This window comes from Alosa pseudoharengus, unplaced genomic scaffold (genome assembly GCF_046254945.1).
Source record: "Alosa pseudoharengus isolate Yale_2024_CS ecotype anadromous, Long Island Sound unplaced genomic scaffold, YU_APseudo_1.1 YU_APseudo_1.1_scf_11, whole genome shotgun sequence".
In the NCBI taxonomy this organism is placed as follows: Eukaryota; Metazoa; Chordata; class Actinopteri; order Clupeiformes; family Clupeidae; genus Alosa; species Alosa pseudoharengus.
This window is the reverse complement of record NW_027468576.1, coordinates 12813992-12826900: the sequence shown is the minus strand read 5'-3', so window position 1 is coordinate 12826900 and position 12909 is coordinate 12813992. Positions and strand designations below refer to the sequence as shown.

General features: G+C 45.0%; 1 long non-coding RNA gene across 1 annotated transcript; it reads right to left on the bottom strand.

Annotated features, from left to right (window-relative positions):
* Positions 1-7926: 7926 nt before the first annotated feature.
* LOC143116745 (uncharacterized) lies at positions 7927-9104 on the bottom strand. The gene is made up of 4 exons (XR_012985918.1): positions 8998-9104; positions 8748-8886; positions 8458-8512; positions 7927-8349 (listed from the first exon to the last, which is right to left on the bottom strand). It is a non-coding gene; the product is annotated as an uncharacterized LOC143116745 (long non-coding RNA).
* Between the last annotated feature and the right edge of the window lie 3805 nt (positions 9105-12909).

The following is a 12909-nucleotide window of genomic DNA, read 5'->3' as shown; positions in this document are numbered from 1 at the left end:
GCCGCCGGACATCCCTGCGAAGGACTGTTGCTCTAGTCTCCTCTCTTTGCCCATCAGCCTTTGACTTTCTTGCATCCACAGCTCTCACCACAGGGACACAGTAGCTTGGGACAACCCTCACGTTCACGTCCCGCACAACTCCCTTACTGTCTGGATTGGTGCTGACAACTCTGCCGAGCTTGAACTGGCCCCGCATCGCGTTTTTGTCGCACAGCCAGACAATGTCCCCGACAGCCACATTCCTCTCACTGGTGTGCCACTTACTCCTTACAAAAAGGTTGGGACCGGTCAGCTGGCTCCAGCTCTTCCAGAACTTGGTGACTTTTGACTGCATTGCTTGAAGTCTCCTTTAAGGATAACTGGTAAAATCAAAGACCTTGACATCGCCACATTGGGAGACTCTTCCTAGCAGCAGAGAATTAGGTGACACATACTGGATACAGTCCACCTGGCTCTGCATCCTGGCATCAATCGGCCTTTCATTTGCTAGGTTGGCTGCCAAATACAAAGCTGTATGAAACTCACTGTACCTTAGCGTGGACCCCTTCCCCAGACTCTTAAGCGCCCTCTTCACAATGCGCACAGCAGCCTCTGCAGCACCGTTTCTATGTGGAGAATCTGCTGGATGGATCTTCCACTCCCATACACTCCCGTTCCTTGCAGCAGTTTCTTCCAGAGCAACTCTGTTCTGGCTGTTAAGGAATTTGTGAATAAAATTGGTGCCAGGGTCTGACCAAAGTTTTTTCGGGTGCCCGCGGATCGCTGAAAATCTTTGATAGGCCATCAAAAAGGCATCTGTGGAGACTGCATTGGCCAATTCAGTGTGGATGGCTCTGCTAGCCATACAACAGAAGACTACGCCCCACACCTTCATCTCCACTCTTCTCTTAACGTCATCCCTGACCTGATATGGTCCGAAGAGGTCCACAGTTGTGGACTCAAAAGGTACAGCACGTTCAGTCCTCTCAGGTGCCAGGTCAGCCATGACTTGCCGACACCTTCTTGCCTTTGCCTTTCTACAATGAAGAGACACTTCGACAACCTTCTGTGCAACTCTCCTTACTCTGATGACCCAGGCCTTCTTTCTCATCTTGAGCAGTGTCCCAGCTGCTCCATCATGACCCTCACCATGAGACTCTCGAGCTAGCAGTGTGGCCACCCATAAGTCACCAGGCAAGAGAGGGACGGCAGCATGGACTCCCTCAAAGCTCTGCACCCTGCCCCCGCAGATGAGAAGTCCAGTATCCTGTGCTTTATAGACAACAAGTCTGTCAGTCGTCGTGCTGGGGAATTTGGCGCCCTCTTGTGCCGCAAGAAAAAGGTCACTCAGTGCGTCCTTCCTCTCTCTGACCGTGATTATGCCACTCGAAGGGACCGCCTCCCACTTTGGTCTACTAAGGGTTCGGCTTGGTCCAAGAAACTTTCTTGCTGCTCTCCAGACCCAGGCAATGAGCTTCACAAGTTTGGACAAGTCGCTGAATCGTGTGACATCAACAAGACTCTGAACTGCAGGCCTACGTCCAGCTTGAGTCTGGCCCTGATCTTGAGGTGCTGCTTGCTTTACAGTCTGGGACCTCGTCAACACAGCCACAAAAGCTTTCTTCTGCAGCTTACTGATGCTCTCCCTTGCAGCAGCAGCAATTTCCTTTGCAGATTTGATAGGCCATTCATTCACAGGTAGGTGTAAGAACTTAGGACCATTCTGCCACTCCGAGTCCTCATCTAAGTCTTTGGGCCCTCCGCCTCTCGTGATCAGGTCTGCAATGTTCTGTGGCCCGGGAATCCACCACCAGTCCTGGACTTGTGAGTTGCTCTGGATCTCCCCAATCCGATTCGCAAAGAAGGTTTGATACCCATAACTCTCCCTCTGGATTGCACCAAGGACAGTCTGGCTATCAGCAAAGTGGAACCATCTTTCAACTTTAATTCTGCTGTGCGCTTCAAAGTACCTTTTCAGGCGGGAGGCAAACACGGCTCCACAGACTTCTGACTTTACGGCATCACCCTTCTGATCCAAGGGGGTCAACTTAGCTTTGGACTCCACCAATCGAACAATAGGCTTTTGGTCAATGCTCCACCTCAGGTACATCACTGCCCCGTAGGCGTGCTCACTCCCATCCGAGAACGTGACTGCATATGGCTCACCTGCGTGAAATGTTGGGGTTAGAGCCCTGGAGAACTTGACACTGCAAAGCTGAACATATTCTTCGAATAGCTCAATTGCATTCTCCCTTAGCCCCTCTGAAAGTGCTGTGTCCCATGTATCTTTAGTAGAGCAACTTTTGCTTTTGGCTTCCTGGAATGCTCTGCGTACCAGGATAGCTCCTTTCTGCTTTGCAGGAGTGACGAGGCCACCAGGATCATAAAGTCCAGCCACTTGACTGAGCAGCTCCCTTCTTGTCAGGGGATTTGGTGTTTGAAGCCTCACTTCCTCTTGACAAAGGTTCTGACCAAGCCGCATCTTCTTTTTCCTTTTTGAAAAGTTGATTGAAGTCATGACATGAAGCTTGTCTTCTTCAACAATGTAGCCCAAACCGAGCGCTTTGTTGTCATCATCACCTATCTGATTGGGAAGGACCATAGTTCCAACTTTGGCTCTCGCTTGGTCATCTGGCTCTCCCTGAGGCTCCTGCCTCCCACTTTGCCCCGAAAACACCCACGGCTTGAGCTGAAATCCCCCGGCCTTAAGAATTTGCTCTATGTTGGTAGCCACGGCTCAAATCATTATCTGAGGTAAGGAGGTCATCGACATAGCTATCTTGTTCAAGTATACGTCGCTCATCCTCCAGATGCATGAACTGAGGCAGATTTGAGGTCTCCCGCATAGCAAGCTGTGCAATGCATCCTGCTGGCTTGTCTCCAATATTAACCCTTGTAATGGCATACTCTCCTAGCTCCTCATCTTCAGAGTCTCGCCACAGGAACCTGTGTAAATGCACTTCACGGTCCTCAAGCCAGACTGAATTGTACATCTTTTTTATGTCACCGAGGGCGGCGAAAACTCCACTTCGGAATCTCAGGAGGACAGCACGGATAGAGTTGAGGACATCTGGGCCCTTCATCAGCATGTCGTTCAGGCTCACACCTCTGAACTTCTGGCTGCTATTCCAGACAAGCCTCACTGGGGTTGTAATGGAGTGAGGATTTAGCGCTATGAGATGGCTAACGTACCACACTGGTCCGGTCCAACTAGAAATTGTGTTCTTGGATAGCTTGATTGCTGCTCCTCTGGAGACCATGTCGTGCACCTGGGCAGCATAGGCAGTTTTCCATTTAGGCTCCTTAGCGAGGTGCCTTTCTGTTCTAAGGAAGGTGGCCTCAAAAGCTCCCCTATTGTTTGGGAGTGAAACAGGATCTTCTAGTCAAGGATATAGGTCTTTGCTGTGGCAGTCACTTGTGACGTATGTGAGCCCCCCTCTCACTACTTCCAGTTCCCGCTCCTCAGAAAGGGTCATGTCTTTGCCTCCTGGTTGACAATTTCCGCACCGGCAGCCTCCACACCTGGGTTCGCAAGCAGCGCCGACACTGTCCCACCTCCACAGCTCATGCCATGGCAGAGCTGACTGATTGGTGGTTGTTGCCTGGGGAGCCTGGCCAGTACCTCCTCATACTTTGTGGCAGCTGTCCTCATTGACCTAGTGAAATGAGTGCTTGATGTATGGGCTGACATGACAACATCTTCAAACAGGTCCGGATGGGTGCCCCCAATGGTCTTCCCCAACGGCCCGTCCCAGAGCACAAGGTCTCCAACGACTCGCTGTGGCGCCAGCTTGCCCTCTCTATGGCTTATTAGAAGATCGATTTCTTTGGGTCTTGTAAGCTCCTCAATGGGCATGTCGGGAAAGAACCTATGCAGTTGTTGTGCTGTTACACCCTTGTGGACATCGGCTATACTGTTGAGCCCGTAGCAGACTAATTGATGGGACTGCAGGATTCCTTTTGAGGTCTTCACTCTGATCTTTAACAAGTACCTTCTTGTCTCCACATGGGTCTTCATGCCCCCAACACCGTGGATGACGAGAGTGATCGCCTCACTCCTGAGGTTCAGTTTCCCTGCTGCTTTGTGGGTGATATAGTTCGTATCTGATGCTAGGTCAATCAGAGTGCCAATCTTTTGCCCAGCATTGGCCGTCACTTGAAGGAGCATCATTATGACTGGAAACTCTTGCAGACCATGCTGCCCAAGCAGGCTGGATGGCGTGGTCTCAGTGCTGAGTGTCTGAGGCGGCATTGGAGAAAACATGTCGACACTGTTCTGCCAGTTCTGGGGGGAGCTTTCGGATAAAGTCCTCCTGATTAGCCGTATATCCATTCCTGCCTGCCTTCTGGTGCTCACTCCTCTTCGGCATGGCTCCGCCTCTTGAAGCAGCATTTGAACACAGGTAGTAGTGGTGTTCAGGAAGGCGTTGGTCCTTACAGTCTGGATGCTTGCAGAGGTAAGTTGACATCTCTCACATGCCCCTAGCTTTTTCACCGCTGTGTTCTTATCTGCTGGCTTCAGGGCCCGGAACTGCTTACAGAAGTACAGCTTCTTCCGATGTTTTCCATCACCACAGACGACACATCCTGCTGGCGCGTCGTTTGACTTTGTGGCCCTTGTTCTTGCGTGCCTTGGCTCAGACCTCGTTTCTCTCAGTGGTTCCTCTTCCTTCAAGTGCTCGAGCTGTTCATAAATGGCCTCTTGCTCCTTGAGAAAAGCCAGCAGGCTGTCAAATCTGTTGCCTGGGACTACCGTCAGCCGCATATACAAGCCACTCTTTTTTCAGGGTTTCGGGGAGCTTACTTTCAACAGACTTGGTGACTAATGGATTTTTGATTGCCCCTGTATCTCCAAGGTCGCTCAGGTCCTGCAGTGCCTTCTCAACTGTTTGGATCAACTCCACTATTTTCCGTGGTTGGTGGTTCTTAATAGCTGGCATTCTCTGCACCTCTTCCATTATCTTCTCTTCCAGACTGTCCAGCAACTGGAACTTTTTTACTTCCTTTGAGCCTGAGGGCTCACCTTGTTTTTGCAGAGCCTCCCAGTCCTTCCTCCATCTGTGGAAGTCACGCTTGTTGCCAGAAAATTTGGAAAGAGCAGTTGGCTTCAGTCTAATGGCAGGCGCTGAAGGATTTTGGAAGACAGGGGTTACTTGTCGTTGATCCTCTTTCATCTTCTCGCAAATGAAGTACGCTTTCCTGGACACGAGCAAAGGAATTTTCTGGTCGAGATCCTTCAACCGTCCCTGGATGTCTTGCTTCTGTTCGGCTGGTGTCCATCGCTTCCATCGCTCAAAAGACACTTTTGCTGCTTTCGCAAGATCTTGAAGGTGACCCAGCATGAATTCATAGGCTTCGAGCCTGCTGTTGAGGTCAACTGCACCCGTGCGCCTGGTTTCAACTTCTGCCACTTGGAGCGCAGTGAGCACATCGTGTTCTCCATTTTGGAACCACAGCATGTTTTGGAGAAGACGTCTGACTTCCTTCAATGTTTCTTCGCACTCACCAGCCGTCTTTACTAGGTCTGCCTTTTGCTGATCAGATAACTCTGCTTCTTCAGCACCCACCTCAGTCTCTTTATCCTCGAGAAGTTTGGCTTCTAAATCATCATTGGCTTCCCAGACTCTTTCTGCTGCTTGTGTGAGATTGCTGAATCCATCTTGTAGTTCTAATACTGATTTGTTATCATAGGTCTTCAGCAGGACATTAGCCATGCGGGAAAATGCTCTCTTTGCCACAGTCCGGTCCTTTTTCAGTTCGTCAGCGGTCTTTGACATCTCTGCAGGTCGTTCGTGGATGACAAGGTAAGTGCACTTTCTTTCAACCCCTCTTTTCTAATAAGTTTTTCTTGTACTTTCTTTCTAGGCGCCAGCAATCAAGCTCCTGACTTCTCCCCAGGTCCAAGCTTAGTGCCTTTCCACACTCCTTAATCGCCTGGTCTTCGGTTACCAATCAGGGCTGTGTTCTCTGGCTATCCGGGTTCCAATTCCTGGACTTCCGGTTTTTTACTGTCAAGTTGTTAGTTTAGTTGTGCAGATTCCCCAACTTGAAAGGGATTTAGACCCGTCTACATGGAGATTAAAACTGGAATCCACTCAGTTTGTTTTCTTTTCCACTTTTCTTTTTTTTTTTTTCTTTAGCAGTGGTCAAACAGGTAAAAAACCTTTAAACAACCAGAAAAATACACACATAAGTAATCACATAAAACACAAATATTCATAAATATTACAAATTTACATGTAAATGTCAGTCTTAAATATTCCATTCAATACAAAATGCTACTTGATAACACCAAACACTGAAACACATATAAGCTTACATAGCACAAACCACATATTGCCATGTTAATTGCACAAACCCCATTAGCCTATTCACCCTTTAAATCTGTTAACCCAATTAAAAAGCAGACCCTCTTGTTACACCAATCAACCAAACACTTTCTAATAATATTTAAGAAACATGCAGCCTATGGTCATATTAACACACATTTCATCAAACAATCAAAGCATGGCAAACACATATTAAACAGAGCGTGTATTAAACAGAGCTACGCATCCATTTTTGCTGCACGCTATCAAATAAACAAACACCATTCTCGAACGGCTCAGCAGCAACAGTAACAACTCCGTAGCAAAGATTTTAAGTTTAGCTTCTTACCGGCTGCCTCTCCAGTCTTTGTAGACGTTCAAAGTACTTTGCTGCGTTGGTATTAATTTTAACAGGATTCTCGTCCGCGTCCATGCGTGACGTCATGGACTCTTGAGCGCACCAGGCAGCAATTAAGCAAGTTGTCTCCGTTTTGGTGCTTGACGCTACTGTCTTCAGTGAATTGTACACACCTGTATTGAATCTCTTTAGTGCAAGTTATATTTTTATTCATTTATTCATTTATTTATTAAAAATCACAATCCACTTGACATTACAAATTAATTTCAATTTCAGTTTAATTTCACTTATAGAGCGCCAAAACATAACACATGTCTCATGGCACTTTACAGAGTGTTAAAACATTCAAAGAGAGCCCATGAGTAACAGGGGCGAGGAAAAACTCCCTAGAATTGGAGATACATATAGGAAGAAACCTCGAGCAGATCCACAACTCAAGGGCCTGACCCATCTGCCTAGGGACAGTTACAGGGCAGAAAGGTCTGTACATGATAAATGAAAGGATAGTTAGGTGTAGAGAATAGAACATGGTGTTTAAAGTCACCTGAGGTATATGCAGGGTGCGATTTGTGTAAAAACCAGAGGGGGGGATGATTTTGAATAAGTTTGTAAACCCCCCCCAGATAGCAAAAGTTGACCGGCCCACCTCTGGCCCACTACCTTGCCTCAGGGTTTTGTGAGTGTTGGCCCAGTTCTGGCTGGGCCTCCGGCCCAACAATGGCCCAGTTACTGATAACTGACACAAAGAATTTCCTCTGGCCCAGATGTGGCCCACACACTGTGAAATGACTCTTATTGCTTCTGGGCCACACACTGTGAAATGACTGTCATGCATTCTGTTGGCCCAGGTCTGGCCCACACACTATATAACTGAGTGTTGGCTGAGTGTCGGCTGGGCCTCTGGGCCTGTACTGGCCCACGCACTGTAAAACTGATCTGACTGAGTGTTGGCTGAGTGTCGGCTGGGCCTGTACTGGCCCACGCACTATAAAACTGATCTGACTGAGTGTTGGCTGAGTGTCGGCTGGGCCTCTGGGCCTGTACTGGCCCACGCACTATAAAACTGATCTTACTGAGTGTTGGCTGAATGTCGGCTGGGTCCCCGGGCCACATGTGGCCCATTAACTACCAAAAGTACTTGAAAATAAACACAAATCCAGAACTAGTCATTAAAAGCACAAGCTACTTTTATTAACAAGTTTGACAAACACAACCTTGCAAATAAAACATACAAACAAAATACAATTATACAAGCTTTTACATATCACTTTAGAAATTAAAGTTAAATTAAAATATACAATCTACTTTTATCTACAACAATCGACATCTTTCATATACAAAAACACAAACAATAAACATTTTAAAACTGTATAATGATTCAAAGAAATAAATTATTCTAAATTAACATTAAACATTTACAGAAATATTCTATCTCTCTCCCTCACTCACTCACTCTAAAAGAGTAATTCCATTGTCAGTAGTTGTGGGTTGTGAGTCAAGTGTTGTGCTAGTGCTTTAAATTCTGTATTTTTGTACCATGTACCATGACCTACCCAGCTACATACATGCACACATACTCACTCACTCACATACTCAGTATTTTTCAATAGCAGCAACCTTTGCCACCTGCCTTCTCTTTCTGTTGCCGCTTCATTGTTGCCTCCACCAGTTCCATCAGCACTACCAGCCGGGGGTGTCTCCAAACTGCATTTAGGTATAAAATAATATTATAAGATCATTATGAGGTCTAAAGCAAGATTTCAACATGTCATCTGTCAGAGAAGTTCTGTTTGTCCACTCAAATATACTTACAGATAGCCACCTCAGCTCTCTGTGGGGGTTGATCAAAGAGTTCTTTCCATCCATCCTTCAATTTGAGATGCATGGACAGCATGTCATTTCAAAAGAAAAGAAAAAAAATATTTATCCTTTACTGTCTGACAAAATATTACTAAAGCCCAGTCTTGCCACTCTGCAGCTGTCTTGGTAACACCTCCCTGGTAGTTATTTTGGGCAACATTGACATTGTGTGATTGTTAAATGCTGATATATTACCAATGACAATCACCAAGAGCAAGACATATTTGTCAACACATACAGACCTGAAGCACAAAGGCTTGTGGACTTCCTTCACAAGAGCCTTGTGGGTGCTCCAGTTGGTTGGCCATGTTTTCAACAGTGCATGTTTCCTGCCCACTCCTGTTCTTTGCTGACATAATGGATGAGGCAAACCAAAAGCATCTAAAAATGACACATCACAAAACACAGGCCTAGATGAAAGCTGATTCCTATGATTTGGCTCATCTAAACAAAAACGTATTACTTATTCTATTAAATCAATGTACAACTTACCAAGAGCTCTTCAGGTCTCCTGTTTTTCCAACACAAGAAATGGTTCACACATGTATTCTTCATCCAAAAGAGTGCAGGCAGGTCTCTGGTCAGTGTGGCCTGGATTCTGAGGTGTACATTTTAAAAAAGTCACAGTAACGTTAGGTTAATGGAAGTATATGTGTATACGGTTCCTTTAAATAGCGTTTTTTTTATATATTTTATACAAGGCATCACTGCATGTCATGCGCCATCTCTAATGTCTTGCTCTGATAGCAAGTAGAAGAACGTTGGAGTCCGCACACCAGAAGCTGCTCCTTAGCGTTTTTTTATTTTTAGGCTATATCAACACATGTGACGTTTCGGGCCCCAGCCCTTCATCAGACATGAAACAAGTGGGGAGACACACCTCCATATATACATCTATGATAGGTCATGTGATCAATCACGTTAAAGTGCAATTCCATCATGAAAGGACAGATATAAAAACAGATATAAATGTAAACATTAAGATATATGCATCTTCGAACAGTTACAAGAAAATTTACAAAAAGTATTTAGTTCCGGAAGGAAAGGACAAGCCTGCAAAGCCTTAGGCCTAGTTTGGAATATTTAACATGTTTAAAAAGGCGCCTCAACCACTGAATGTAGTGATAATAGATGAAAAAATAGATAGATAGTAAAGGATACCACTAGGGTGTGTTACAGTTTAGGACAATTATGTGAGAATCAATCCCACAGCAGTGGACAGGTACACTGGGAACATGACATAACACATCATATAAAGTCAGCAAAACTTTACTACAGTATCTACAATATTTACGCATTATTTACACAATTATTTACAACAATTATTTACAGAAGTTTACAAGAATGGCCTCAGATCAAAGTCTTCATTCAACCCTTTTGGGGCTAGAGTGTCCAGTGTGTAAATCCAGTATGTTTCTCTCTTAAGTAACAGACAATTAACATTTCCTCCACGGACGGGCTGTTTAACCAGTTCAATGCCGCAATATCTGACAGTGGATACATTGTGAGAGGCTTGTGTGAAGTGCACCGCTACTGGGCTTTTGGTGTCATGATTACGAATATCTGTTGTTCTGAGATTCTTGTTTTTAGTGGTCTAGTCGTTTTACCAACATAGGCCAAGCCGCACGGGCACTTGAGCAAATAAATGACATTCTTGGTGTTGCAGGTGATCACACCTTTGATGTCATGAGGTTTTCCTGTGCGTGGGTGATTAAAAGTGCTGGTTTTATATGTGAAGTTGCATTGGGGGCAGTTGTAAGTTGGCACATCTGTAATTCCCAAATGGAATAGTCTGTAAAAAATGTGGTGGAGTCAATGGTGGATGATGAGCTCTCACCAACATGTTTTTGAGATTGGGTGCTCTCTTGTACACAATGCGAGGAGGTGTGGTGAAAAATTTAAGTGCTGGATCAGAGTCAATAATATGCCAATGTTTCTTAATGATGGATTCGAAATCTCTACCAAGAGGTGAGTATTGGACAATGCAATTAACTCTGGACTCAGATGTTCTGGATCTGGTGTGACTGAGATAATCAGTTTGCGATACATTTTCAAAGCGAATAACGTTTTCAACAGAGACAATGTAGTTTCCTAGGTTCCAAAATTCCAATTGAAGCTTGACGCTCAGCAAACTCCCTCGTCTCAAAAAACACTTGAAAAGATTCCACGAGTCCACTTCTTATGTTTAACTGTTTACTTAAAACTCAAATCAACATTACAAAAAATAAAGAAAGTTATCCATAAAATATAAACATTTCGAGGGTAGCATGGAGAGAGAGGTCAAAAAACTATTTCGCTCCAATCTCCTTTCTGTTTTCATTTTCCCCCACTCCCCACATATCAAAATAAAAGCACCCCAATAGTGGGCATCAGAATCATATTAAAAGTCCTGCTTACAGAGCAAATCAATGCATTTTAACATTTTTAAATCATGAAATTATAAATCATATTTATCCTTTTAAAGAACTTGTACCCTTTTACATGTAAAAATATTTTAACTTAAATAGACTACTTTTAGGCTCCTACATTTCCGGCCCCTAATTGTTACCAATGCCATTGAGACAATTACTCAAAACTTAAACTGAAGGAGCCTAATGATACACCAATTGACATATCATCTTGCTTTTAGTTAAACTTAATCAACACTGAACAACAACTTTAGCTTCAGTCCATAACTCCTACACCCCAGACAGGTTACTACAGAACAGTCCATTAATCCCCCTCAGACTCCTGCAGCAGGCACAGCTTTGTTACTGGTCGCAAAAGTTCATTGGTCCGGGTCTTGACCTTCACCTGCCGAACGAAGCCTCTTTTGTCAGGAAAAGTCTCTATGATCTTTCCAAGCGGCCAGGAGTTCCTAGGCGATGTGTCGTCCACAATCAGCACCACATCACCGACACAAAAGTTTCTTTGAGGTGTTGACCATCGCTGCCACTCTTGGAGCTGTGTGAGATACTCCCTGTACCAACGCTTCCAGAATATGTCCGTGAGATACTGGACCTGTCTCCATCTTCGGTTTGCATACTGATCATCTTTGTTGAACACTCCTGGAGGCAGCTCAGGTTTGACTTTCAGTAACAAAAGGTGATTAGGAGTTAAGGCTTCTAAGTCATTCATGTCAGAAGATGCCTTTGTTATGGGCCTACTGTTTATGATGGCTTCAGCTTCACACAAAAGGGTGTGGAGACCCTCTTCATCCATTAGCTGTTCCTTTACTGTGACATTCAGAATCTTTCTCACAGAACGGATGAGCCGCTCCCAGGTTCCTCCGTGGTGAGAACCTGTTGGAGGGTTGAAGTGCCACTGTACACCTTTCTGTTGCAAGTGTTTTTCGATCATACCGGTGTTCCACTCATTTATCATTTTCTTCATCTCGCTGTCAGCTGCTCTGAAGTTTGTCCCATTATCTGAATACATCTCTCTGACCTGTCTTCTTCTGGCTAGGAATCTTCGAATTGCATTCAGGCATGCATCAGTGTCAAGTGAGGACGCAACTTCCAAATGCACCGCTCGAATGGCAAGACAAGTAAAGATGACACCGTACCTTTTTACATGTCCTCTTCCCTTTTTCACCAAGAATGGGCCGAAGTAGTCGATGCCAACTCTCGTAAATGGAGGATCGTCAGGCAGAACCCTGCATTTTGGTAGATCTGCCATGAGTTGCTTCCCAGCTGTGCCATGCAGTTTCTTACAGGCGATGCACTTAGACAAGATTCTCCTAATGGCTCCATTTGCTCCAGGAATCCAGAATCTCTGCCGCAATTGAGCCAGCATGTGATTTCTTCCTGCATGTGCCGTAACATCATGAACGTGTCTAAGAACAAGCCTTGTAATATGTGAGTCCTTTGGCAAGATGGCTTGCTGCTTGGAGTCGTCTGGCATTGCCGTACGGCTCAATCTGCCGCCCACTCTTATAAGTCCGTCTTGTAGTACTGGATTCAGCTTATGAAGCAAACTACTTTTCTTTACCCTTTGTTGTTCCTAGGGTTGGGTATCGTTTGGGTTTTATCCAATACCGGTGCTAAATCGATACTTTTAAAACGGTGCCGGTGCCGAAACGGTGCCTGAACCGGTACTTTGTTTGTTATTAAAATGTTTTAAATTAAAATGGTCTAAAGCATGAATTGCTTTTTTTTATTGATAAGACGAATTTGAACATGAAATTGAAAATATTCAATTTACTATCAATATCTCATTGCTCCTACAATAATACATTTAAATGTTAAAACAGCTTGCCATGCATGCACACACAATGGTAAGCTCTGCTTTCAAGTTTACCCAGTGTAGGCGTTTTGCCATAAGGTATGTTAAAACCGCTTGCCATTAAACTGCCAGGTCATGGACAACGGCATTTGCAAGCTAATCTAACAGGGAACAGGGACTAGCAGTTAATTCAGTGTGTTC